General features: G+C 41.5%; 1 long non-coding RNA gene across 7 annotated transcripts in view; it reads right to left on the bottom strand.

Moving 5' to 3' along the window:
• LOC110142181 (uncharacterized) overlaps positions 1-27,587 on the bottom strand; it is a 175,373-nt gene that overhangs the window by 98,155 nt on the left and 49,631 nt on the right. For 2 of the 7 annotated variants that reach the window (XR_011490590.1, XR_011490586.1), the window contains 3 exons: positions 27,258-27,353; positions 26,364-26,431; positions 25,166-25,875 (listed from right to left, as the gene is read on the bottom strand). This is a non-coding gene — a long non-coding RNA (uncharacterized lncRNA). The remainder of the gene's footprint in view (positions 1-25,165; positions 25,876-26,363; positions 26,432-27,257; positions 27,354-27,587) is intronic. The other 5 variants (XR_011490588.1, XR_011490585.1, XR_011490591.1 and 2 more) reach the window with 3 other exon arrangements.

The raw sequence follows: 27,587 nt of genomic DNA, 5'->3' as shown, positions 1-27,587 counted from the left end.
CAGTTCTTCTGTGTATTCTTGCCATCTCTTCTTAATATCTTCTGCTTCTGTTATAATTTCTGTCCTTCCTTGTGCCCATCTTTGCATGAAATGTTTCCTTGTGTCTCTAATTTTCTTGAAGAGATCTCTAGTCTTTCTCACTTTCTTGTTTTCCTCTATTTCTTTGTATTGATCACTTAAGAAGGCGCTTTTATCTCTCCTTGCTATTCTTTGGAACTCTGCATTCAGATAGATCTATCTTTCCTTTTCTCCTTTGCCTTTCACTTCACTTCTTTTCTCAGCTATTTGTAAAGCCTCCTCAGACAACCATTTTGCCTTTTTTATTTCTTCTTCTTGGGGAATTATATATAAATATATTATACTTTTTAGTTCTTTATTAAGACTGTTTCTGGGAATACATGTAAATCCATGGCTAATTCATTTCAATGTATGACAAAAACCACTGCAATGTTGTAAAGTAATTAGCCTCCAACTAATAAAAATAAATGGAAAAAAAAAGTGTTATTACACCAACCATAAAAAAAAAAAAGACTGTTTCTACGTCTTGATGATTATAAGTGATGCTGCTATGAATGTGGGGGTTCAGATTTCTTTACAAGGTATTGTTTATGCTTCTTTTGGATATGTTCCCGTAAGGTGAGTTGCTGGATCGTATGGTAGGTAAACACAGTTTCCCTTGAAGCAATCTCACAGTGAATATGTTCTGGTCTCACCACTGCCTGCCCATGAAATGAAGGGCTCAGGGAACTACACTAACTCTTTGAGGCTACCTACCCAGGACCATGAGAAATGATATCACGCCCAAGACAGCAGCACCTGGGAAGGTGCAGAGGAGCTGGTCTGTAGAAGTAGCGAGGGAGCATTTTCTAAAGAGTTGGTAAGTATCAGAGAATTTTCACATAAAGAGTAAAAAATTTTCAAGAGAAAAAAAGCAAGAAAGGCAAGTAAAATGAAAATTGCTCGTTGCTGTTCAGCCGCCCAGTTGTGTCCCACTCTGTGACCCCAGGGATTGCAGCATGCCAGGACTCCATCCCTCACTGTCTCCCCTTCATGGATCACTGCCTTGTCATGGCAAAGGGGCTTGCATAACTCAATGAACCTATAAGCCGTGCCGTGTGGGGCCAGCCAAGACAGACAGGTCATAGTGGAGAGTTCTGACAAAATGTGATCCTCTAGAGGAGAGAATGGCAAACCACCCCAGTATACCTGCCGTGAGAACCTCATGAACTGTATAAGAGGGAACTGGTTACTAATCCATTTACATTTTATCATGTTTTCCTACCCTTGAAAACATTTTATCTCTGAAATTTCTAAAGTCAGGAATTATGCTGTTGTCCAAACAATTTGGACATTCATTCACCCCTTTATTATTTAAGTATTTTTTTTTCAGGCACAATTACTAATATCATTTTTCCTGAGGCAGAAGCCCTACACACAATGCCTACTGGGCTGTAACATTTTTTTAAAGGAATAAAATAGAAGCTGATATCAAGCAAAATCCTTCAGAGATCTTGGAAATGAATCTGGTTCTGGTATGTAGCTTATCCAGTAGCTCATTTCCATTTAAATAAACATCTTAGTTTCTCCTTTGTAAAAACGAAGTAACCCTAGACATGAGTAAGATCTGTGTTTGCTTTAGAGGTTCGGACAGCCTAGACGTTATGAGATAACATTGGATGTCAATGCCTCGACAAATTGTCTCTTATCAAACCCAACCCAAAAAGAGACAAAATGAGGGCATCTTATTTCAATAAGGAATGATCAACCATCCTGCATCTGGCAAAACTCAGTTTATCCATAGGAAGTTAGTGTGTATCTCACGAAATATCAAGGTGACTGGTTAAAAGTGTTTTTCACTTGTATAACATTTGCATCCTATTGACTGCTTTCCAATTAGCTCTGCATTCAAGTCATGGGAGACAGAGTCCCACTCCCACTATTCATAGAGACCTCATTCTAGGCAAGCTAGCTCACCTTTCTGTCCCTCGGGATCATCATACGTCAAATGAGGATTTACAATACTCAAGAGTTATGAGAATTAAAGGGAAGAATACATGAAAGCTTTGAATGGAGTCTGGAGAGTAGTAGCTATTCTCGATTTTTCATTTTAGTATTAGTAATCTGATTTCAATGTAAAAGTCCACACAAGTTGAAAAAAAGACAAAAATACATATGATAATTAAACTAAATTGTCTCTGAGAGTTTGGAGGTAGAGGGCAGTACAAAATCCCTCTCCTTTTCCCTCTCCCCTCTTTTTTTCTTTTTTTTTAAACAAGCTATTTCATTTTCTCTCTTTTGTACTCTGTCAAAGCATTCATCTAGTAAGGACCTTTCTTCCCTCCTTAGCGCGCATACCAAGTCAGATCACCAATAGCCTTTGACTCTTTGGAGTCATCCAGCCAAGTGAGGCAGCAGAGACTAGACTTTTGCTATGTCAATGATGATATTTTGGCAACATGGTATTTTGGCATCCATTTTTCATTACACTGCTGATGATGGGCTAACAGAATGAAGTTATATGGCAAAAGCATAAACGTCTGGAGTGCAAACTGATTCCATCATAAATTCTTGGAAAGAGTTGCTTTGCAAGGTGCCTCCCATGGAAGGAAAATAGCTCTGTTGGATGTCAGCTTGGGTACCAGTGAACATGGTCTCGTAGGGTTCCATACTACTGAGAGGCAAAATTCTTTTCCTAGGACCTACTTGAAAATATACATTTGGTTTCCATTGACACTCCTACTAAAAACTGAAATTCACACAAGGAAAGATGGATACAGTTTAGAGTGGATCAGAATTTGGATAATTACATTTTTAAAGTAACATTTGTTAACTCTGAGGATTTTTAGAAGCAAAAATATCATTTGAAGATGTGACAATTTGACTTGAGCTGTTTAAAATAATAAGCCCATATTCATGTATACTAGTGCTCATTCATTTTTTAGTGAGAAAATGATTATTGTCTCATGAATTGTAGGTTTCCAGTCTAGCCCTAAATAACGCAACTTTAGTGAGAAAATCTGGACTCTGAGACACATTACAAACAGTTATAAATAGAGCAGTTAAATTACTCAAGTCCCTACTAGCGGAAGTTTTCATTATAAACAGATATTAGAGGTTCATCATTCATGTATGTACATACTCTAATCTGATTCTTGACAGAACTAAGAAATGTACCCTTCCATATGTGGGTGAAGATGTCTCCTTTTCCTTTTTCAATTTCTCTAGAGATACTAAAAAAGCATATTTTGTGAAAACCTCTTTCTCAAGGACCAAGGCTCTTTTAGCATATTCCTTGATCTTTCAGGATAAAGATGGAGCTGCTGCTGCTGCTAAGTCGCTTCATTCGTGTCCGACTCTGTGTGACCCCACAGACGGCAGCGCACCAGGCTCCCCCGTCCCTGGGATTCTCCAGGCGAGAATAGTGGAGTGGGTTGTCAGTTCCTTCTCCAATGCATGAAAGTGAAAAGGGAAAGTGAAGTCGCTCAGTCTATCCGACTCCTAGCAACCCCATGGACTGCAGCCCACCAGACTCCTCCATCCATGGGATTTTCCAGGCAAGAATACTGGAGTGGGGTTGCCGTTGCCTTCTCCATAAAGATGGAGACTAGGGTGAAATCCCCACCCTGTATAGTATCCATACCTGGTTTTTAATTGCACAAGTCCTACATGAATATGGGGCTTCTCAGGTGGCTCAGATGGTAAAGAATCTGCCTGTAATGCGGGAGACCCAGGTTCAATCCCTGGGTTGGGAAGATCCCCTGGAGAAGGGAATGGCAACCCACTCCAGTATTCCAGCCTGGAGAATCCCATGGACGGAGGAGCCTGGCAGGCTACAGTCCATGGGGTTGCAAAGAGTCAGACACGACTGAGTAACTAACACTATGTGTATACATTATCACTGTAGGAAAATCAAACAATACAGACTAGTTCCCACCAGGCCCTTTCACTTGAGCTTCAGCCAAAAAAATCTGGCTTTCTTGTTTGCGGCAATTCCCGATTATTTAGCATTCTGAATGTGCTTGAAGAGCTGATCGGACAATTAACTATTCTACACACAGACTTTTGCTAAGCACCCTGTTTTCTTGCCTATATCTCAGGCTTGCCCTCTGTTATACCTGATGATTCCATGTCCTAAAACTATCCAAGACTATTATCCAGAGTTCATACCTACAACAGCAGCACCACTTGAGAACTTAGCAGGAATGCAAACCATCAGGTTCTACCTCAGACCCACTGAGTCAGAAACTGGGGGATGGGGGTCTAGCAATCTGTGTTTTGGCAAGCATGATGCCCCCTGGTATTAATGTTTGGGCACCATAGATTTGAAACAAGCAACTCCCTTGGAGGATAAATCTTCTCTCCACGCTCTAGGCTCCAGCTTTCTCTGCCCTGCTGCACCAACAACCACTATTCTGCCTGCTCTCAATCTTTCAAATATGTGTTAAACGCTATGGTCCTCTAGTGACCTCATTCCTATTCTCTATTTGTGCATTCTTATAGCCCTTCTATTTCATTTCTACCCCATCTATTCACTGTAGTTTGGCCATGTTTAGATTTGGAGTTCAACGTCACTTTCTCTCTGAACTTTGATGTGCCTAGGTTGCATATTTTATTCTATTTGTTTGACCTGAGTGGGATTATACATATAAATATTCACTCTTTAGGATTTATTGATTTTTACAGTCACAATTTTATTCTTCATATTGCTAATTATTTAACAGAAATTATTTTTGTTTTGTCAATACTCTAATGAGAATATTATATTGTCCTGATAAAGATAATAATTCTTATGCAGTGTACTTATGTTTGCTTTGTCAATTTGTTTCCTTAGCTGTTGAATGCTTTTGTTTGCTTCTTGAAATTGGTACCTTTATATTCAAGGTCCCAGGCTGGCCATCTATGAATGTGATTTCTATTTAGTGCCAACCTACGATGGTGTTGTTTTGAATGGGAAGAAAAGAGAGGGGAAGGAGACAAGATGTGACAATAGCTGATTTTCTGCATGTGAGGTCACCGCTGTTCCTCCTGGATCCACAAGATTCCTGGAGCTCAGGACTTGCCTGAGCTGCCCCCCAAGTTCATGCGCCCACACCCTCTGTCCTGTCTGTCTGGGGGCAGATGGTTTCTCTCCATATCATCCTCATTACCACACACTAAGCCAGTTAAGGTACACTTCACTCACTTTAAATTTGGGGGGGGAAATAAAGCACAGTGGACTAAAGTGATTTGTTCTAGAGCTCCATAAAGCAGTGATGGAGCCAAGAGGAAAAGGAATCTCCTGACTCCTGCCTGGGTCTACAGTCCTTTCCTGGATCAAGCCAAGCATATCTCTTATCTTGGCCTGAGTTGGCGAACTGCCATTAAGGAAGTGGCCAGTTGGAGAAAAGACTTTTAAAACATAAAAGCATCTCATGGTGGGAGTGGGGGAATAAGAAATTGACGATCCTTTAAAACAAGAAAAAATTTATATTTTTCCCCATAAAATGAGATTGGACAGAAAGAATCACAGAGGATGACATTTTTCAGGGTGAATTTAATGTCAGTGGCCACCAAGGTGAGCCAAGTTCTTCTCCCCTGTTTCTGCCAATTCGGCTGCCACCATAAGTGCTACTTTGAGCAAAACAAGCCTCTGATCTGACCAAGGACATGGCTAAGCTGCGAAAATTGGATTAAATCCCCATGAAGTTGAAGCACTGGTATGGAAGGTACCCGACAGAAGCAATTGCTCAATGACGCCAGTGTCTTAAAAGGGAATTCTGAATGTCTGAGGCTTCCCAGGGGGTGCAGTGGTAAAGAATCCACCTGCCAGAGTTGCTTGTATATTTCTGAGGATTATCATATACAAGCAACTCCGGCAGGTGGATTCTTTACCACTGCGCTCCCTGGAAACCAGATCTGAAAGAGACACGTGCACCCCAATGTTCATCGCAGCACTGTTTATAATAGCCAGGACATGGAAGCTACCTAGATGCCTATCAGCAGACGAATGAATAAGGAAGCTGTGGTACATATACACCATGGAATATTACTCAGCCATTAAAAAGAATTCATTTGAATCAGTTCTAATGAGATGGATGAAACTGGAGCCCATTATACAGAGTGAAGTAAGCCAGAAAGATAAAGACCATTACAGTATACTAACACATATATATGGAATTTAGAAATATGGTAATGATAACCCTATATGCAAAACAGAAAAAGAGACACAGATGTATAGAACAGACTTTTGGACTCTGTGGGAGAAGGCGAGAGTGGGATGTTTCAAGAGAACAGCATCAAAACATGTATATTATCTAGGGTGAAACAGATCACCAGCCCAGGTTTGCTGCATGAGACAAGTGCTCGGACCTGGTGCACTGGGAAGACCCAGAGGGATTGGGCAGAGAGGGAGGTGGGAGGGGGGATTGGGAGGGGGAACACATGTAAATCCATGGCTGATTCTTGTCAATGTATGACAAAAACCACTACAATATTGTAAAGTAATTAACCTCCAACTAAAAAAAAAAGAATCCACCTGCCAATGCAGGAGATACAGGATACATTGGTTCAATCCCTGAGTCAGGAAGATCCCCTGGAGGAGGAAATGGCAACCCACTCTGATATTCTTATGTGGGAAATCCCACGGACAGAGGAGTCTGGCAGGCTACAGCTTCAAGGGGTCTCAAAGAACCAGATACAACTGAGAATGCATGCATGCACACATGAACTGTCTGGGCATGCATGCTAGAAAAAGTGTCGTTTGGTCAGAGTATCTATGTCATCTCAGAAACTGTAAGAGGAGCATTTCCAATTGGAATTTTAGGCCAAGGGTAAGTAGTAGACTAAGGCTTAAGTGCTGAGCTATTTTAGGGAGATAGGATGATGGGATGATTTTACAGGCACTTTATGATTTTCAAACATCAAATGATAATGTATCTGGCTTCTCTGGCAGTCCAGTGGTTACGAATCTGCTTGCCAATGTAGGGGAAACAGGTTTGATCCCTGTTCAGGGGAACTCAGATCCCAGATGCCGGGGGCAACTAAGCCCGTGTGCCTCAGCTACTGAGGCCCATGCACCTACAGCCCGCGCTCAGCAATGAGACCCCCAAGCACCGCATCCCCCGCCACCTGCAGCTGGAGAAAGACCCAGTGCAGCCAAAAATAAATGAATAAATGATACATTTTTAAAAAGAACAATGTATCCAATAGCTTTACCTGCATAACAAACTACCCTTAAAGTTTTTGGCATAAACACGAACTATTTCATTCACAGCTCTGCGGTTGGCAGCTTGGGCCACTTTGTCCAATTTGACCTGAGTTCTCTTGGGTCAGCAGTCAGATCTGAGTTCAGCAGAAGCAGGCTGACCCTGAGCCAGGACACCCCAGTCCTCCCTACATCAAGGTGTGAATTTACACTGCTGCTATCTTGATTTTAGGATGGTTTTGTTGTGGAGGATGAACATGAAATCTCCTTGTCCTGTTAAAAATAAACCTGTAGTTTTTAGCCTAAAAATTCACTAAAGAAGATAACCTAATAGTTTATTTGAGGTCTGAAGTCCTTGAGTTTGAAGAGGGGAAATTTTAATTTTCCAGTCATTTCTATCAATTGTGCGGTCAACTCTCTTCCAACAATCTCTCACACCAGTCTCATGGCGTTGCTGTCATCTTCGGCGATTCACACGGGGTCCAGACCAGCCTCTAGTTGGAATGGAGGCTCTCCCCTCAGATCCATGGAGTCTGCTCAGCCTCTGTCTCCAGGGGCTGGCAGTGCCCCTTCCTCCTTGTCCTCTTCCTCTGGTGTTAGCACGGGGAAGAGGGAGGGAGATTTGTCTCCGGACATCCCTGTGCCTGGCAAATAGGCTGTCCTTTTCTTTGCTGGACCAAAGTACTCTTCTTTTACGTGAGCGGCCATATTTCAGAAGTGCAACACTTCCTGTTGCTTTCCTAATATTTATTCATTTGGGCCTTAGTTGCAGCTAGTGGGATATTTCCTTGCGGTGCACAGACTCTCGAGTTGCTCTGCATGGGCTTAGCTGCTCAGTGGCACATGGGATCCCAGTTCCCCCAGCAGGGATCGAACCTGTATCCCCTGCATTGCAAGGTGAATTCTTAACCACTGGACCATGAGCGAAGTCCCTTCCTGTTGCTTTCCTGTGGTCAGCTTCACTAATCAAGTTGTGATCGTTGAAGCAGGAGTGGGTAGGAAGATGTCTCAAGACCCCGCTAGCGTTGGCCTTAACTCCAAAAAATTCACAAAAGAATATAACCTAATAGTTTATTTGAGATCTCAAGTCTTTGAGAAATCTGAATGCATCTTCAAAAGTTGAGCTTCACCTGGCCACCGTGTTACATCCCAGCCTGTAGTGACCCCTCATCCCTGCCCACCTCCTCTCTACTCTGCATCCTTTCTCAGCCATTCATGGGAACCCTGAAATAAGAGAACCAATTCATCGTTCTTCATCCAGCTTTATAGTCCTACCATGTTTCCTCAGTACTGCTGCTGCTGCAGCTAAGACGCTTCAGTCGTGTCCGACTCTGCGCAATCCCACAGACAGCAGCCCACCAGGCTCTTCCATCCCTGGGATTCTCCAGGCAAGAATACTGGAGTGGGTTGCCATTTCCTTCCCCAGCACACCAGCCTGCAAATACCACAGCAAGCCAGCAAGCCCTGTTACTCAGGAGACATCACATGGGGAAGAGTGTCTATTTCTTACTGACACCTGCAAACATTGTGAAGAAGTATCTTCTCTCCCACTCCCTTTGGTTTCAGAGGAGCAACCAGTCAGTGCCTTCTTCTCTCCTTTAGGGAAATCACAGGGCCTCTAAAAGTTATCTCCTGGCCCTTTTCCAGTTTTCTAAACATATACAAAGACAACATGAGTGGAGAGTGGGATGAAAGAAGTTAGAAATAGTATTAATCTCTGATTCCACTGAAAGGGCTTTGCAGGTGGCTCAGTGATAAAGAATCCATTTGCCAATGCGGGAGACTCAAGAGACGTGGGTTTGATCCCTGAGTCAGGAAGATCCTCTGGAGGAGGAAAAGCAACCCAGTCCAGTATTCTTGCCTGGAGAATCCCATGGACAGAGGAGCCTGGCGGGCTACAGTCCATGGGATCACAAAGAGTCAGACATGACTGAAGTGACTTAGCGCATACACCCTGCTGAAATGGTACCTTTCAACAAGCCTTTTAGAAAGATGATTGGCACCCCAGCCTGAAGTTATCATCTCTGACTTCAGAATGCAGAATAGTGGCCTCTGCTCTCAGCTGTGAGTTCTAGGAGCCAATACTGGGAAGTTAAAAAAGATTCCATCAAGTATTTTATACTATCGAGCTATAGTAAAAGCCCATGTATGTGTAACTAGTCACTCAGTCGTGCCTGACTCTTTGAGACCCTCTGGACTGCAACCTGCCAGGCTGTTCTGTCCATGGAATTCTCCAGGCAAGAATACTGGGGTGGGTTGCCATTTCCTCCTCCAGGGGCGTCTTCTCCACCCAAGGATTGAAACCACATCTTCTGTGTCTCCTGCACTGCAGGCAGATTCTTTACCTGCCGAGCCATCAAGGAAGCCTCACAACATGGGAAAACATTAATAAATGTTTTTATATATTGCAACTTCATCGTCATTGTGAATGGAAATCTCTTATTTCAACATCTGTGGCCCATTTTCCTTTATCCTTTTGGCAGACTACTCTTTTTTTTCTTTTAAACAAATCAACACAATTTATTGTAAGAGTTTAAGAGTGTCTTTACAGGCATCGATTAGTTTAAATATCATAGCTCATTCCCTTCCCTTCAGCGCCAAGAAAATTGATGTGATGGCCTGTCCTAAGTTGGTTTCCTCTATTGGTCTTTTATCTGACAAGACACCTTTGGCAAAGCAACGACAAAGGCTCATCAATATGTTCCTTTTCATCTGCTGACACTGAAATCAATGGGCTGCAGCGGAAGTTCCTCTATCAGCATTGTCAGAAATGATCACCATGCTGGACACAGTCTGCTACCTGATTTCTCTGAGCATTTGTTCATTCCTGAAAGCTTTCTCTCTGCTGTTACAACAATGACCCTGTTTAGAGGTCAGAGACAAAGATGCTGCACAGTCAAAGGGTGCTCAGGAAGTCTGGAAAGGGGAGACTCACTCAGAGTGTGAGATGATATAATGGGTCTGCAGAGCTGGCCCGTGGGAGAAATCACATTCTCCATCTCTGGGACATGTGACCTGCAAGATCTGTGTTTGTGAGCCTGGAAGCTCTAATTTGTCATAAGTGACAGCTGACACTAGAGGTTTACACTCAGGACCAAGCAAAGAATTAACCAAAGCAAAAGGGGTGGGTGGGCATCATTGATTTTCTGAAGAAAATTTAAAGAGTTCATTAAAAAATTTAAAATAATAAAATACAGATATTTTATTTTGTTTCCATAAATATTTTGTTCTGATTAGCCAATGATAATAATTACAGAAAAAAACAAGCTCCCAGATATCTTTAAACATATTGAGATAATTTTCATTCCTCAGTGATCACAAGAATGATCATATAGAACACTGAATTCTACTAGCAATCGGAGAGGTCTCCCTGACTTGGCAGCTACCAGGCTTGCCCTTATTCTAAAAGGACAATGTCCTGGGAACCCACAGCCTTCACTTGGAACTCTAACCCAAGGGAGAAGAAAAATCAAAGACTGCTGATTTCAGGGAGTGATATCCAAACTATTCTGACTGGTGAATATCTAAATCATCAGAGCAGTTGGTTGTTCTCTCCTTCAAGAGATATAAAAAATACATCTGCTAAAAGGTAAGACATTCCTTCCTCCCCAAAACCAAATTTTGCCTATTTAAAGTGCAATTTCTTGGGACTTCCTTGGTGGTCCAGTGGTTAAAACTTTGCCTTCCAATGCAGGGGATGCAGGTTCAATTTCTGGTGGGAGAGGGAAGATCCCATGTGCCTTGTGGCCAAAAAACCCCCCAAAAATGTAAAACAGAAGCAAAACTGTAACAAATTCAGTACAGACCTTTTAAAAATGGTCCAAATTAAAAAAGAATCTTAAAAAAAAAAAAGCAATGTGCAATTTCTTTTGTTCTACATAATGGCCAGTTACTTTTCTCCCCTGGAAAACAATTTGCTTATTCTCAAGTAGCAATATTGACTTCAGAGATATTTTCTCCCTCCTTTCCTTGTCCCCATCCGTGGTAAAATCCCACAAGTGATGACCATGTAGTTAAAATTCTGGGACACTCTAAAGTAATCAATTTAGTGACAATTGTCAAGAATTCCTCTGAGGTGGCAAGTAGTGTGTACTTCCAGGAAAATGAAAGTGTCAGTCGCTTAGTCGTGTCTGACACTTTGTGGTCCCATGGACTGTAGTCTGCCAGGCTCTTCTGTTTATGGGATTTCCCAGGCAAGAGTACTGGAGTGGGTTGCCATTCCCTTCTTCAGGGGATCTTCCCAATCCAGGAATCGAACCCAGGTCTCCTGCATGGCAGGCAGATTCTTTACCATCTGAGCAACCGGGTTTTAAGCCATGATGTCCTACTAATGGGGTGACCAAGTTAAAAAAAAAAAAACACACACACATCAAAATTGTCTGGAAAGAGGATCTGAGTGCTAAAGAGAAGCCTTGCAGGGACCCTGGTCACAATGCCAGGGGCCAATGTCCATCCTTAAAGGTAAATATCCTGCAAGATCTCACAAAGCATTGTCAAAACATGGCTAAGACTTCTCTGGTGGTCTAGTTGTTAAGAATCTGCTGTCTTTAGTTAAACTCTCAACAAGTAGCTATTAATATCCTTGTATAATTCATTCTGAGAATAGGTATATATTTAATTTTATAAGAAACTGCCAAATGATTTTCAAAGGGCTTGATCATTTTACAAATATATGAGGTCCATTTGCTCTATAGCCTCACTATTTGGTATTTTCAATCTTTTAAATATTAAAAAGTTTAATAGTAACTCTAGTGGGTATGTAGTGTTATCTCATTATGTTTTAATCTGCATTTAGTTAATGACTAATTCTACTGTTGTTGTCAGTTGCTCAGTTGTGTCTGACTCTTTGCAACCCCATATGCTGCAGCACGCCAGGTTTCCCTGTCCTTCACCATTTTCTGGAATTTGCTCAAGCTCATGTCCATTAGGTTGGTGATGCCATCCAACCATCTCATCCTCTGTCATCCCCTTCTATTGAACAACTATTTATGTGCTAAACAGCCAAGCTGATTATATCTTGTGAAATATCTCGTTGATGTTTTCACCCATTTTATAGAGGCATTTATATTCTTAATTTTGATGATGTCTACTTTATCAAGTTTTAGTTTATGGCTATAATTTTTGTGTCCTAAGAAATGTTTGCCTACACTAAGTTTACAAATATATCCTCCTATCTTTCTTCTATAACCTTTATGATTTTGACTTATGGTTTGGTCTCGGAGAGAGTATTGCTTAGTTGCTTAGTCATGTCCAACTCATTTGGGACCCCATGGACTATAGCAAACCAGCCTCTTTTGTCCATGGAATTCTCCAGGCAAGAATCCTGGAGTGGATAGCCATTCCCTTCTCCAATTTTCCCCACCCATGGATCAAACTCTCTTGCATTACAAGCAGATTCTTTACATTCTGAGCCACCTAACCCATCTCAAATTAATTCTTCTATGTAATATGAAGTAAAATTTAAGTTTTTCTTTCTTTTTAAAATAAAGATATAAAGTCATCTCAGTAAAAAGAAAAAAAGAATCCACCTTCCAATGGAGGAAACAGGGATTTGATCCCTGGTCAAGGAACTAAGATCTCACATGCCTTGGGCAACAGCCTGCTTGCCTTGACTAGAAAGGCCAAAAGAAACAAAAAAACAAAAAGGTAGGAGAAATCCCAAGGCAGAGGGAAAGAGAAACAATAGCCCATATGGATTCTAAGGAGAGGGGCAATACCTCAAAAGGGTTGAGTGGTTGGAGTTAGAATTAAGTTAGGAAATGGAGTAGAACATGAGTTCACTGTTCCTGAGATTATACACAAGGGATTCACCTCAATATGACAGTGAAAGGGGAATACAAATTAGAAGGATTTAATGCTGGATGATTAGATGGGGAAACAGTGGAAACAGTGTCAGACTTTATTTTTTTGGGCTCCAAAGTCACTGCAGATGGTGATTGCAGCCATGAAATTAAAAGATGCTTACTCCTTGGAAGGAAAGTTATTACCAACCTAGACAGCATATTAAAAAGCAGAGACATTACTTTGCCAACAAACGTCTGTCTAGTCAAGGCTATGGTTTTTCCAGTGGTCATGTAGGGATGTGAGAGTTGGACTATAAAGAAAGCTGAGTGCCGAAGTATTGATGCTTTTGAATTGTGGTGTTGGAGAAGACTCTTGAGAGTCCCTTGGACTGCAAGGAGATCCAACCAGTCCATCCTAAAGGAGATCAGTCCTAGCTGTTCATTGGGAGGACTGATGTTGAAGTTGAAACTGCAATACTTTGGCCACCTGATGAGAAGAGCTGACTCATTTGAAAAGACCCTGATGCTGGGAAAGATTGAGAGCAGGAGAAGGGGACGACAGAGGATGAGATGGTTGGATGGCATAATCGACTCGATGGACATGGGTTTGGGCAGACTCCGAGATTTGGTGATGGACAGGGAGGCCTGGCCTGCTGCGGTTCATGGGGTCGCAGAGTCAGAGACAACTGAGCGACTGAACTGAACTGAACTGATGTATCAAGCAGGTATTAATTTCTCCTTCTGGCCAGTAAGACAATAACCAAGAACTCAATGACCTGAAAGAAAGCCTTGATGTTGCCACCAAGATTGTGTATTGATCAATTACTCTCATAAAACAATTTTGATGTGAGACAAAAATGTTAGTTGTTCACCCAAAGTCATTGCTTTGCTAACAGCCAGGGTTAGCTTCACTGGCAGTCACAAGGCCCCCATGTCTAGAAGAGCCCTGTTCTTGGTTTAATGTTCTCTTGTTATGAGGTGCATCTTGAAATTTTCCAGTTTTCAACAAAGGGCCTCACATTTTCATTTCACTCTGAGCTCCACAGATTCTTCATTCTCCCTCCTCCAGGTGGTCCTGTGCTCCAGGTAAGTACAGACCCCTCTGTAACACAGAGGATGTTTTTACCCATCTGTACCATACACGTTAGTTTCACCGCAGTTGCCAGGAAATTGGTTTAGATCTCGGTAGAAGATACCGTTCAAACAGATGAGAAATAGGAGGAGATAAGCTGGGAAGTTTCTCGAAAACCTTTCCTCAAAGGTAAAAAAGAATAGTGGAGGAAAGTTTTTGTTCCAGTCTCAGGATATTGATGAGTATGGTTATCTGAGTATATCCTGAATCTGACCACTTCTCTCCACCACCAAAACCCAGTCGCCTCTTACCTAGACTGCTTCCGATAGCCTATAAGCACCCTCATATTTCTCCTCTCACCCCTTTATAGTCAATTCTCCATGAAGTAAGAAGAATCTATCCTTTACAAACATATATCATCACCTACCTGCTTAAAACTCTCCCCAAATTTTATCTTATGATAAAATTCAAGATCCTGTGTGTATGTGCATGCTCAGTTGTGCCTGACTCTTTGTGGCCCCATGGACTATAACCCGCATCCTGTCCATGGGATTTCCCAGGCAAGAATGCTGGAATGGTTTTCCATTTCCTTCTCCAGGGGATCTTCCAACGCATGGACTGAATTCACCTCTCCTGTGACTCCTGCATTGGCAGGTGGGTTCTTAACAACTGCACCACCTGTGACCACGGCCTATAGAGCCCTTATGATTTGACATTTGCCTACCTTGGCAACCTCAGGTCCTATAAGTCCCCTCCCTACTCACTACTTTTCAGCCATACTGGCCTCACTGCTGTTTCTCAAACATATCAACCACACCACAACACTAGGGGCTTTGGGCTTGCTTGGAATTCCTTCCCTGAGAAGTTCCCATGCACACTCCCTACCTTCATTCAAGTCTTCCACGGTAGCCAAAGAAATGCCCTGGACAATCATTTATAAAGTAGGCCCTCCAATGGCCTCTATTACCAACCGTGGCTTCATTGCTCTTTACTATTTAATTACTTGAAATAAATAATTATTCCATCACTCCCACTTCTTTTTGGTCTCAGTTTCCATTGGACTGTTACCTTGAAAAAAGCAGAGAATCTTATCTGATAATATAGCAGAACATCTATTTGAAAACTCATGGCCAGCTTATTCCATTGAGTCCACATAGTCCCATCATATTCCACTACTTAGAACACTGGCACATAATGTTCACTAGATAAATTACTGTTGAATGTTAGTTGCTCAATTGTGTCCAACTCTTTGCAACCCCATGGACTGTAGCCTGCCAGGCTCCTCTGTCTATAGAAATCTCCAAGGAAGAATACTAGAGTGGGTAGCCATTCTGTTCTGCAGGGGATCTTCCCAACCTTGGAATGAACCTGAGTCTTCTGCATTGCAGGCAGCTTCTTTACCATCTGAGCCACCAGGGAAACCCTGTTGAATAAATGAACATATATTATGCCTAGAGCTGCTACAGTCCTCCTATGATGCTAAAGGAATTTCCTGACTTGTGATAGAAGGTGGTACAGAAGGAACCCAGATTCACTGTGACATCCCTGAGATGTGGAATCCAAGCACAGCTTACCTCCTCCTTCTCATATGAGACAGTAAGACATTGAAGTCACTTTAACTTGAATTTACTTCTTACTCAAAGTGAAAAGGATCCTAACTGATAAATAATTTTAACCTTCTAGAAAATTTTGATATTTAAAATCCTGGAATGTATCATTCAAGAACTTTTTTTCCCATTTTTCATATGATCTGGATAACTTTAGCTAAATAGTTTATGACTTTTCAGATTAACTTGATGCTACTAATCAGATCACCTATCTACCATAATCCATTATTAGAGGCATTTGAATTTCTCCATTGAGATAATGATGCCAAAAAGGTTTTCTTGTGCAACCAGGCAAACCTGAATTATCAAATTTATAATACTGAAAAAGAAGAAACCAACAAAAAACAAAACACACAAAAAAAACACCCAAAACCTTGCTTACCAGAACACTTATTTTCAAACATTGTTTGGATAAAAGTGATTGCCACCTCTTAGAAACAGTCAAGTAGTAAATGGTTCTGGAGGTTGAGTGTATAAGAGAAAAAAATATGTATTCCGGAGAGTCAGCTGAAGTCCATACCATAAACATACTGCATCTTTCAGCAAAAGCTGCCATATTATAAAGGATATTGAGTGAATTTTCAAGAATGATATATTTTCATTCCCAGTATTTCCCCATGAATTCATTGTTAACTAAATGTGACTATATTATTCACTTCAGTTCAGTCGCTCAGTCGTGTCCAACTTTTTGCAACCCCAAGGATGGCAGAAAGCCAGGCTTCCTTGTCCATCACCAACCCCTGGAGCTTGTTCAAGCTCATGTCCACTGAGTTGGTGATGCCATCCATCCATCTCATTCTCTGTCATCTTCTTCTCCTCCCACCTTCAATCTTTCCCAGCATCAGGGTCTTTTGCAATGAATAAGTTCTTTCCATCAGGTGGCCAAAGCATTGGAGCTTCAGCTTTAGCATCAGTCCTTCCAGTGAATATTCAGGACTGATTTCCTTTAGGATGGACTGGTTGGATCTCCTTGATGTCCAAGGGACTCTCAAGAGTCTTCTACAATACCACAGTTCAAAAGCATCAATTCTTTGGTGCTCAGCTTTCTTTATAGTCCAATTCTCACATCCAAACATGACTACTGGAAAAAAACATAGCTTTAACTAGATGGACCTTTGTCAGTAAAGTAATGTCTCTGCTTTTGAATATGCTGTCTAGGTTGGTCATAGTTTTTCTTCCCAACAAGCAAGGGTCTTTTAATTTAATGGCCGCAGTCAGCATCTGCAGTGATTTTGGAGCTCAAGAAAATAAAGTCTCTCACTTTTCCCATTGTTTCCCCATCTATTTTCTGTGAAGTGATAGGACTGGATTCCATGATCTTACTTTTTAGAATGTTAAGTTTCAAGCCAAGTTTTTCACATTCCTCTTTCACCTTCATCAAGAGGCTCTTTAGTTCCTCTTCGCTTTCTGCCATAAGGGTGGTGTCATCTGCATAACTGAGGTTATTGGTATTTCTCCCGGCAATCTTGATTCCAGCTTGTGTTTCATCCAGTCTGGCATTTCGCATGATGTACTCTGCATATAAATTAAATAAGCAGAGTGACAATATACAGCCTTGACGTACTCCTTTCCCAATTTGGAACCAGTCTGTTGTTCCATGTCCAGTTCTAACTGTTGCTTCTTGACCTGCATACAGATTTCTCAGGAGGCAGGTAAAGTGGTCTTACATTCCCATCTCTTGAAGAATTTTCCACAGTTTGGAAAATCCACACAGTCAAAGGCCTTGGTATAGTTAATAAAGCAGCAGTAGATGTTTCTCTGGAACTCTCTTGCTTTTTCTATGATCCAATGGATGTTGGCAATTTGATCTCTGGTTCCTCTGCCTTTTCTAAATCCAGCTTGAACATCTGGAAGTTCTCAGTTTACACACTTCTCACTTGGAGAATTTTGAGCATGACTATATTATAACCATGTGGAATTAGTTCATCTATTTATTGAGCACTCACTTTGTGTCATACTATAGGCAATAGGAAGATGTATGTGAATAAGATACAGCTCCTTTTCTCAAGGAGTTTAGTTGTGATCTCTAGACCCTCCATTCCATGCTAAACAAATGTCTGGACTTCTTTGTTTTCTTCACCAAATAACTTCTTGATTTCTGGCACTCCCTTAAGGATGGTGCTTTTCATGTGGTTCTCCTGAGTATTGTTCATCAAGTACTAAGCTGGTATTCTTGGCTCCCTGTTGCTATTTCCAGAGAGTTACTCCCCTGATATGTTGTAAAATTCCTTCTTGTCATGCAGGTGAAGACACTGGATGTCTTCTATTCGTCTCATCTCTGTGGTCTTCCAACCATTCCATCATACTCATGGATACATGTGACACATGCTTCAAATTCTTCATCTTTACCTCAAGCCCTGTCATCATCTCAGGCATCTTTGATGGGCACAAGAATAAACTCCTCAATCCAGTGACTCATTGCTCCCTTCAAACCCAGTGGCTACTGTCTTCTGCTTCATTCACCAACATCTTAGGCACCTTGTCTTGCCTGGATCTGTTCTACATACAAACTGTTAAATTCTAATATTCTGTAGCTGATGACTCCACCCTTATGGCAGAAAGTGAAGAGGAACTGAAGAGCCTCTTGATGAAGGTGAAAGAGGAGAGTAAAAAAAAGCTATTTTAAAACTTAACATTCAAAAAACTAAGATCATGGAATCCAGCCCCATCACTTCATGGCAAATAGATGGGCAAACAATGGAAACAGTGAGAGACTCTTTTTTTGGGCTCCAAAATCACTGCAGATGCTGACTGCAGCCATGAAATTAAAGGACACCTGCTCCTTGGAAGAAAAGCTATGACAAACCTAGACAATATATTCAAAAGCAGAGACATTACTTTACTGACAAAGGTAGGTCTAGTCAAAGCTTTGGTTTCTCCAGTAGTCATATATGGGTGTGAGAGTTGGACCATAAAAAAAGCTGAGCACCAAAGAATTGATGCTTTTGAACTGTGGTGTTGGAGAAGACTCTTGAGAGTCCCTTGGACTGCAAGGAGAACAAACCAGTAAATCCTAAAAGAAATCAGTCCTGAATATTCACTGAAAGGATCAATGCTGAAACTGAATCTCCAGTACTTTGGCCACCTGATGTGAAGAGCTGACTTATTGCCAAAGACCCTGAAGTTGGGCAAGACTGAAGGCAGGAGGTGAAGGGGATGACCGAGGATGAGATGGTTGGATGTCATCACTGACTCAGTGGACAGGAGTTTGAACAAGATCTGGGAGATAGTAAAGGACAGGGAAGCCTGGCCTTCTGCAGTTCATGGGGTTGCAAGGAGTCAGACACGACTGAGCGACTAAGCAACGACAACTCTAGCCACAACCTCCTGTCCTTCATAATTTTTCTCATGGTCTCTTTCTGCTAAACTTTATTCTTTTGACTTCACAGAAATCTCTAAGCTCTCAATGCTTCCATACTCTCCCAGGTGATTAGACACTTGTTGACTTTATTTTCCTTCTAGACCAGACTTTGTTGATAACCAACAATTTTGGTCAAGTATAAAAGTATAGATGGTTCTGGAGATATATCATTAAAGGTGAGAGAGGGAGAGAGAACGAGGCAGAGGCAGAGGTAAAGGCATAAAGAGAGACAGAGGCAGAAAGAGACAGAGATGGAGAGAAAGACCTGGTAGACTGCTAATGGCTAGAATAAGCGGGCCCTACTCTAATCCTTTTAAATTTATTTCAGAATGTAACAGTTACTTATCTCACTTAAAATGTTGGTTATGTCATTCATTGGCTTGAAGTTCTTCAATTGCCCCCGATCAGTTATAGAAATGAATTCAGTCTTCTTAGCCTGGCTTCCTGGGCTGGTAATAATTCAATCTTGCCTCCCCCCACCCCACCCAGAATCATTTCCCAGTACTTCTTACTTCTTACATCATGCAATTTGGAGGCTCTCTGCTTTTGCACATGCTTCTGCCTAGAGTCTTATTTCTCTTCTTTATGTAATCTCTTAAGGAGGTCCCTCTCACCCCTGCTCCTGGTGAACTCCTAAGTATACTTCAAGGTTCACTGAAAACCTGACATCACTTTGATATCCTTCATGGCTTCCTGTGGGTGGAATTTCTGAGTCCTACCTTCAAGGCACTTCTTTGTTTTGTGTACACTTCTAAAATCATATTACTATTTATTCTTATTTTTTCCCCCATGTATCTTCAAGATAGTGCAGAGATTTTCAACCTCATTCCAGTAGGGTCTTTCCAAGTCACAACAACACAAAACATCTCCAGACGTCCCCAGGAGGACAAAAATTAGCCCCAAGTGTAGTATAAACCACTCGAGGGTTGTGCCTCATCTTTTGCACCTTATTAAACTCAGAAACTAGCAGAGACCTTAGCTTGTACCCTACACTCAACCCGTGCTTAATAAATTGATCTGAATCACAGAAAATATGTCACTGCTCTAGCAAAATGCCAGACAGCCCAGGCGGTGTCAATAGCATTCTTTCAGTTCTTTCTAAATAAAGATATTTTCTAGTTTAACATGATGTTCCACTACTAAGGACAGAGGTATTCTGAGCTTTCCTTCTAAAAGCAAAGGGCGCGTTTGAAAAAGTTTTCTGAGCGCCATGGACCAAGGCTCTTCTGACCGTGTAGCTCTTGAAGCCTTGCAGGCTTCCTCCCCTCACCTTCCTGAAACCCTTTCTGCCCACCCTGCTCCTCCCTCCCCAGCGCTCATCACCCAGTGCCCTTCTTCCCCACGTGGCACTAGGGTGAAGCCCCTGGGTAGGTAGGCACCTACAGCTTCTCAGAACCAAGCACCAAGAGAGGTGAAGGGCCCAGTGGACAGCTGCCAAGCCCACTGTCTGTCTGCTTCCTGAGCCAGGGCATCTGGTTCTTTTTACTGGGCTTTTATCTGTATTTATCTTTTCAACCAAATGAATTTAAATATCTTTATCTTTTACTACTGAGGTGGCCTAGATCGCTTTTCTGTCTTCCTGTGACTTCTTAGTTCAGCCCATTTTCTTCTCAAAGAGAGGGTTTACAAATACCAAGAGAGGGGAAATGGACTCTTTCTAGGAAAGCTGTGTGAGCCTCGCTTGGTGAGTAGGGGGAAGGCTCTGACTTCCCAGCATCACAGGGTAGGACTCCAAGAGGATGTTTTATATTTAAAACAGAAGGTAACTTAAGGCTTTTCTCCCACATGCCAAATGGCAGGCCTTGTGTTCTTTCGTTTGCATAATAAATTATGGAAAAGGAAAGAGACTCTGGAAAACCCAGCATGGTCAAACCAAATGGATAAGGTTTTTTTTTTCTCCTAAAAGCAACTATACAAATTAGAAGATACCTAATGGGCCATTTCAATAGAGCAGTGATATCTTCACTCAGTTATGTCCTTTTGCTTTCTCTGCCTTGGACTTTGTGAAAATACAAAGCATTGATTTGAGGCTCTAACGTTTAAAACTGTAATGGCATGGGACTTTCCTGGGGGTCCAGTGGCTGAGACCCTGTGCTCCCAATGCACAGGGCCAGAGTTCTATCCTTCCTCAGGGAGCTAAATCCCCCATGCTGCAATTAAGACCCAGGGCAGCCAAATAAATGAATAAATAAAACTATGATGGCAGACATCGTAGACTGGCAGTCCCAATTACCATTCCCCACATCATCCTCCCTTGACCTGCCTGTAACTTAGAAGTTGCCAAAACAGAATATTCATTTTCCCAGCTTCCCTTGAGGCTCACATGGGCCTGTCACCTGGTTTTGCCCACTAGGGCAGAAGGAAAATTTTGTGGGGGTGGGGGTTGGGGGATCCTGGGAAAGTGCTTACTTTCCTCATTAAAAAGAAAATATTTCTTTCCCTTGTTGGAATGTGGATGTGTTTCCGGAACTGCACCCATCATTCTGAGACTGTAAAGCATCTCTTCTATCAGTAGGCAGTACCACCATTCTGCTGTGGGACAGAAATAAACGTGTTTCTCTAAACCTTATAGACCACAGTTCTGTTGTTCGCTGCCAAAAGCACTGAGAATAAAAATAGCTGTTTATTCTCTGATCAAGTCACCATACAAATAAATGTTTGTTATGCCCATTCTCTTTTCCCTATGCACTGTCACCAGAAACTCATGAGGATACAGTGAGGTGAGTCCAAAATCTACCTGGCATTGAGCATAAATCTAAACCAATAATGATGTTCCAGAAGGCAGGTTGAAAATCTAAATGATAAGTCCCCCAATGCTCGCTTTCTTATAGTTCATGTTTATTGAGTGCTTACTATATACTAAGCTCCCTTGAAGTGTGGCTGTAAATGAATTAACTTACTTAGTGTTCATAAGAACCCAATGAGGTAAATATCAAGTTCATACTCATTTAGAGATGAAGCAATGAAGACACATAATAACTAATTCAAGGTTACTCAGCTAATAAGAAGCTGAATACTATTATCAATATGGCTCAGACTGAACCTACAGAGTATGTATCTTGAAGAGTACATACTTTGAAGGAAAAAAAAAACTGCCCTTCCAGGTAGATTGGGAAACTGATGAATTCCCATTTGTATCTTTGAGAGAATATCAGAGTTACCACCCCGGAAGATAAAACTAGTCCTGGAGAAAGGAATGGCTACCCACTCCAATATTCTTGTCTGGAGAATTTCATGGACTTGGAGCCTGGCAGGCTATAGTCCATGGGGTTGCAAACAGTCGGACAGGACTGAGAGACTAGAACTTTCACTTTTCAAGATAAAACCAGCTATAAAGGGAAAGATGAGGGACTTCCTTGGAGGTCTATGATTAAGATTTCACCTTCCAATGCAGGGGGTGTGGGTTCTATCCCTGGTTGGGGAACTAAGACCCCACATGCCTTTTGGCCAAAAAAGGAACCAAAAAACAGAAGCAGTAGTGTAACAAATTCAATAAAGACATTAAAAGTGATCCACATTAAAAAAAGAGAAGGGTGATTCTGCCCACATCACTTAGAGAAAATATCCATTTAAATGAAATATTAAATTATTTAAATTTAATATTTAATAAGAATAATAAATACCAATAAGAATAAGGATAACCACCAAATTTTACTGAGGCCTTATTATGTGTCAGGCACTTTGCTAATTATTTTTATGGATCTTTTCTACCACTTAATCCTCCAAACAGTACAGCGGAAATGAGGCAGATAATCTGCTGCCAGCCCCAAAGCCAGGCTTCCGCTTCCTCCCTGCTGTCTTAGTCCCAGTATTTTTCCCTGTGTTTCCCACCCCCATGCCAAGAGCTCAAAGAAGATGATACTTCCTCATACAAGCCCCAGTGGAGGAAGCTTGGCCTCTGCCAATTATCCCTTTTGCCAGCAACTGATTCAAGGCAGGCATATTCTTAGAGAAGTGGTAAGCCAGAAGAAATGAGAGGCAGTCTTCTGGGCATTTCCGGGAAAGATTTCCCTCATTGGTCAGAAGATGCACCAGCAGGAAATGGCCATGTCAAACCAGGAACTGCAGCCGTCAGCTTGGGACCATTAGTTGAGAAGCCTAGATATCAAGCCATTTGCTAAGGATGGCAGAGAAAAAGATAGAAAGGAACTGATCCGCCCCACCGCCCACCCCGGCCCAACCAAAGACAGTGCTTGCTCACTGTGAGTAAGCCCTGAAACTGTCCTCCCTTCAGATTTCCTGTTCTGCGAAATAACAGATTTTTCACTTTTTACAGTATGCTAAATAGGTCCTATTATTATCTACCCACTTTACAGAAACTGAGGCAAGGAATTTAGAAACCAGGATTCAAACCTAAGCAGTCTGTCTGCAAAGCATCAGTTTTCTTTAAGAAAAACAATAAAATAAAATACCATCACATCCTAAACTTGCCAACTTCCTCTGGCTAGTAACAAAAACTCACTTTTTTTTGGGGGGGGGGGTAACTTTAAACTTTTTACTTTGTTTTGTAGTGTAGTCGATTAACAATGTTGTGGTAGTTTCAGGTAAAGAGCAGAGGCGCTCAGTCATACATACACATGTGTTCATTCTCTCGCCAACCCCCTCCCACCCAGGCTGGCACATAACTTGAGTAGAGTTCCATGTGCTATACAGTAGGTCCTTGTTGGTTATTCATTTTAAATACAGCAGTGTGTACATGACCTTAAAACAGAAAGAGACTCACAGACTTAGAAAATGAACTTATGGTCATGGGCGGTGGGGGTCAAAGGGAAAGTTAAAAAAAAAAAACAAAACATTAAAATAGCCCAGTAAGAAATGTTCAGAAGTGAACATCTGAGCTATCACCCTGTAAACCTGCCCAGTTGAATTTAGATCAGCAGATCATAAAGTGCCATGAGGAAAACCTTGGACTTCTCTGAACTAGAGTGTGAGATCTAAAATCGTCGAGGAACGTGTGTGAGACAAAGACTTTCAGAAGAAGCAGCCAGGTAAAGGTGAGAACTGGGCAGCTTCCCCATACCCATCGTCCACCGGATTCCCCCTCACACTCCCCAGACCCTTTAAACAATGGGAGACAGGAGAAAGTCCCCAGACATGGGAAAATTGAACCTCATCTCTCGATGAATTAGTTCTTCCGGTACTGCTGCTCTTCCCTCCACTTGTCAGCCTAAATCTCATCCCTTCCTTAGGGGCCAGTTTTAAAACCCTCACCTCCCAGACCCCCATCCCCACCCCACAGTTGGTTTCCCTCTCCATTTCATTCTGGTAGCATTTCATCTGTATCATATGTAGAATTTTATCGTGTTACCCGGCTTGATATTAATTTTATTTGGATATATAAGTCTACGCCCAGCTTCTTTTCTCAGACTACAAATGGAATTAAGGGAAGATCTGTGTTTTATTCATGATTATAATCTCCAGTATCTCTACAAAATGCTTTGCACTAGGAACCTCAAGGAGTGATTCAAGCTTTTTAAAACTCAAAAATCAGCCTCATGAAACCTCTAGCATTAGTGGAGCATCTTTATGAATAAATATGTAGTTTGTTATTTCTGCAAGGAAGCCATTCATTATTTCCTGATTGGTATCTCTGAGCTGTTACATTTTTGTTTTAACTTTAGAGATACTAAAAGGGACCAATTTTACAAAATACTATGCTATATAAAATTAGCATTTTCTAAAGATCTGGCCAGCATTTATGCTTCCTCTTTTCCCCTCTTCCTAGCCCCTCATCTCTGCATTCAAAGATGCAGAGAAAGGAGACAAGTATTGGTGGTGAGTAGAGGGGATTAAAAGTCCTTTACGGGCTGTCCTAGGGCAGGTGGTAGTAATCAGCTGTCTCCTGACAGTAATGCTCTGACAGCACAAAGAGTTTGGGAGAAGTGCTCAACTGTCAAAGGAAATCATTTAAGGAGCAGGGGCTCTGATTTCAAACCTGGACAGATGAAGCTTTATAGCCTAATAAAGTCTGCTATTGAAGAGAAAGACTCAGACCTTCACAGTTAATAGGTGCAGAGTCAGAAGAGCCTAGCCAGTGATGACAACTAGAGCCGATCTGACCATAAAAAGCAACTTTTCTAAAAACAGTGACCATCAGTCTGGTCAATTTTATAAGTCATGTTAAAATCCACTTATATTCTCACAGACCATAGCATTCACCTGTGAACACCATTTCTTCTGGACTCTGAGTCCTAAGGCTTTCATACTCCTCTGCCACTGTGGTCCATTCCTCCTGGCATTGTTGGAGGGTGGGATGAAAGAGCTAGAAAGCACCAGGGAGAAAAGCATCCATAAACTGAAATACCCTCTGTGTGTCAGAGGTGTGTTATGCGTTCCTTACATGCAGTCCTAGGATGTGGTGTCACTGGCTCCATTCACAGATGACATTGTTGCCCCCATGAGCTCACATGCTTTCGCCACAGCATGAGCTGTGTGCTGGAAGTATCAGAGCCTCCAAGTAGAGAAGGCCTGGTCACAAATGCATGGATGATGAGTGTCATTTGCTGAGCAGGGTAATGTATCCAAATGATTCAAAACTTGACAGCCCTGCTTTTGCTGTTTGAAAAAGAGTGAAGAAAATAATTCTTATCCAATGTGTACACTTCATGGCAAAACCAGTAAGAGGCCAATGCCAAAAAAAAGATCAATTCAAGTCAACAAACAAATATAGCTAGGATAGATACCTCTGGGCCTTAAAATTTTGAGCAAACTCAAAGATGCAAATGGATAGCCTTTGGTTCATATTTACCTTTGTCAAGAGCAACTCCTAAAGAGTGATGCTGATCAATTACAAGGGTGAACAACTAGGACAGAAGAGATCCAGAGGAGACCTTCAAGACTCGCTTCCAAACTAGACAAGCCTGTGGAACCTAAAATAAACCCATCACTTGAGAATAATCTATAGGAAAGTTCATCATTTCTATAAAGGGGTGGGGTAGGGAAATTATTATTTTTTTTTCATTTAATAAGAGATCTCTGAAGTGAGAAATAGGCAACATGGAGAAAAGTAAACAGTGTATTTGATCCATCTAAAAGCCTTTGAGCAAATGAGCGGTGATGAAGTTTCGGGGGAGCCGTTGGGACTTAGAGAAGAGAGGATTGGGTGTGTTCAGTTAAATCAGCAACTCAACAGCCAAGGAAACTGGGGACTCTGAATTTTAAAGCATGAAGAGATGTTGAAACTTATTTAATTCAACCCCTAATTTTATAAAGTCGGAGGCCACATTCCAGAGATGGTTCTAGAATACCAAATTCTTCACACCTTGGCCAGTGCTCTTCTCCTATACTATAAGCTTCTATAATATATCTGTTATACTCAGTTATGAAATACATACAACATAATAAACTATATACTTACTCTCCAAAAATGGCTGTAGATTAAAACAAAAATTTCCTCAAGCTTCCCGAGGGCCAGATCGGAGCTGCCTTCAACATGCAAATAATGTATTATGAATACCAAAATGAGGCTATTCTAAAAGAGAACTCCAGAGCACATTTAAGCATCATCAAAAAGTGCACAGAAAATATGCCAGAAGATAGATTCTTAATCTTTAAATAAAATATTGGTCCCTCTGCAACAGAAATAGAATTCATAATTTTCTTTATTCTTGCTCAAGAAAAAAAAATTCCTAGAGAATTTGGGAGATTGGATGCAAAATAAATGCAAGTTCAATTCTCCAAATTCTCAATTCCTCACTAGAGGAGGAAGGCTTCTTCACACTTAGTAAGGTGAGTTAAGGACAAATAAAAGGAAGTATTACTTTATAAGAAAATAATAAACCCATGGAGCTCATTACCACAAAAGAGGTACAGGCAAGAATATAAATGGATTCATAAAGGTTTTGACCAAATTTATGAATGTCAGAGCCATAAATGGCTACTGAGAGTACACCTGACCTTTAAGGTTAATGTCAGGGAGGAAAACTACGTCCTTTCCTGGCAAATCCCTTGAGGGCTCTGTTGTCGACACTAGACGGGTTGGATAGAACAGCTGGCTTGCCCAGCAGAATGGTTCCTAAATTCATTTTAACAGGTTGGGTATCGGGGCCCATGAATGCTCATCTCTTCAACAGAAACGTAAATGAAAAATGTTCCATTTGAAACAGGAAGCTTAATGAAACACTGCTGTTAGACTTTACCATCTAGGTAACCAGAGTTAAACAAGAGGAAAGACTTCAGTTTGAGGGAACCAGAAAGAAGCCCAGGTTCAAAGCCAGACGGTAGGGAATGGGCCCTCATGCAAATTACTGACCTTTCTGCGCTCAGCTTTCTCACCTGTGAAATGAGGAGCATCACATCCGAGTAACAAGCACTGTGTCAAGACTCATGTGAGAAGATGCTCTGTAAACTGAAAACAGAACACATTACTACAGCAGGGGTAGTCAGTGTGGAGTACATCTCAGTCATTCGGGGAGAGGGTTTGTGAAACACATGAAGACAGTAATCCTTGCTTCATTTAAGAGAATTGATGAGCATACACAAAAAGTACTCAAGACACAAGTCAAATGGAGCTCCCTAAGGCAGAGCTTCTTTTATAAAAAATATTCATTTATGTTAGGATTTATTCTGGCTGTGCTGAGTC

Source organism: Odocoileus virginianus, chromosome 12 (assembly GCF_023699985.2).
Source record: "Odocoileus virginianus isolate 20LAN1187 ecotype Illinois chromosome 12, Ovbor_1.2, whole genome shotgun sequence".
Taxonomy (NCBI): Eukaryota; Metazoa; Chordata; class Mammalia; order Artiodactyla; family Cervidae; genus Odocoileus; species Odocoileus virginianus.
Note: the sequence above shows the minus strand (reverse complement) of the source record. Positions and strands in the feature narration are given on the sequence as shown.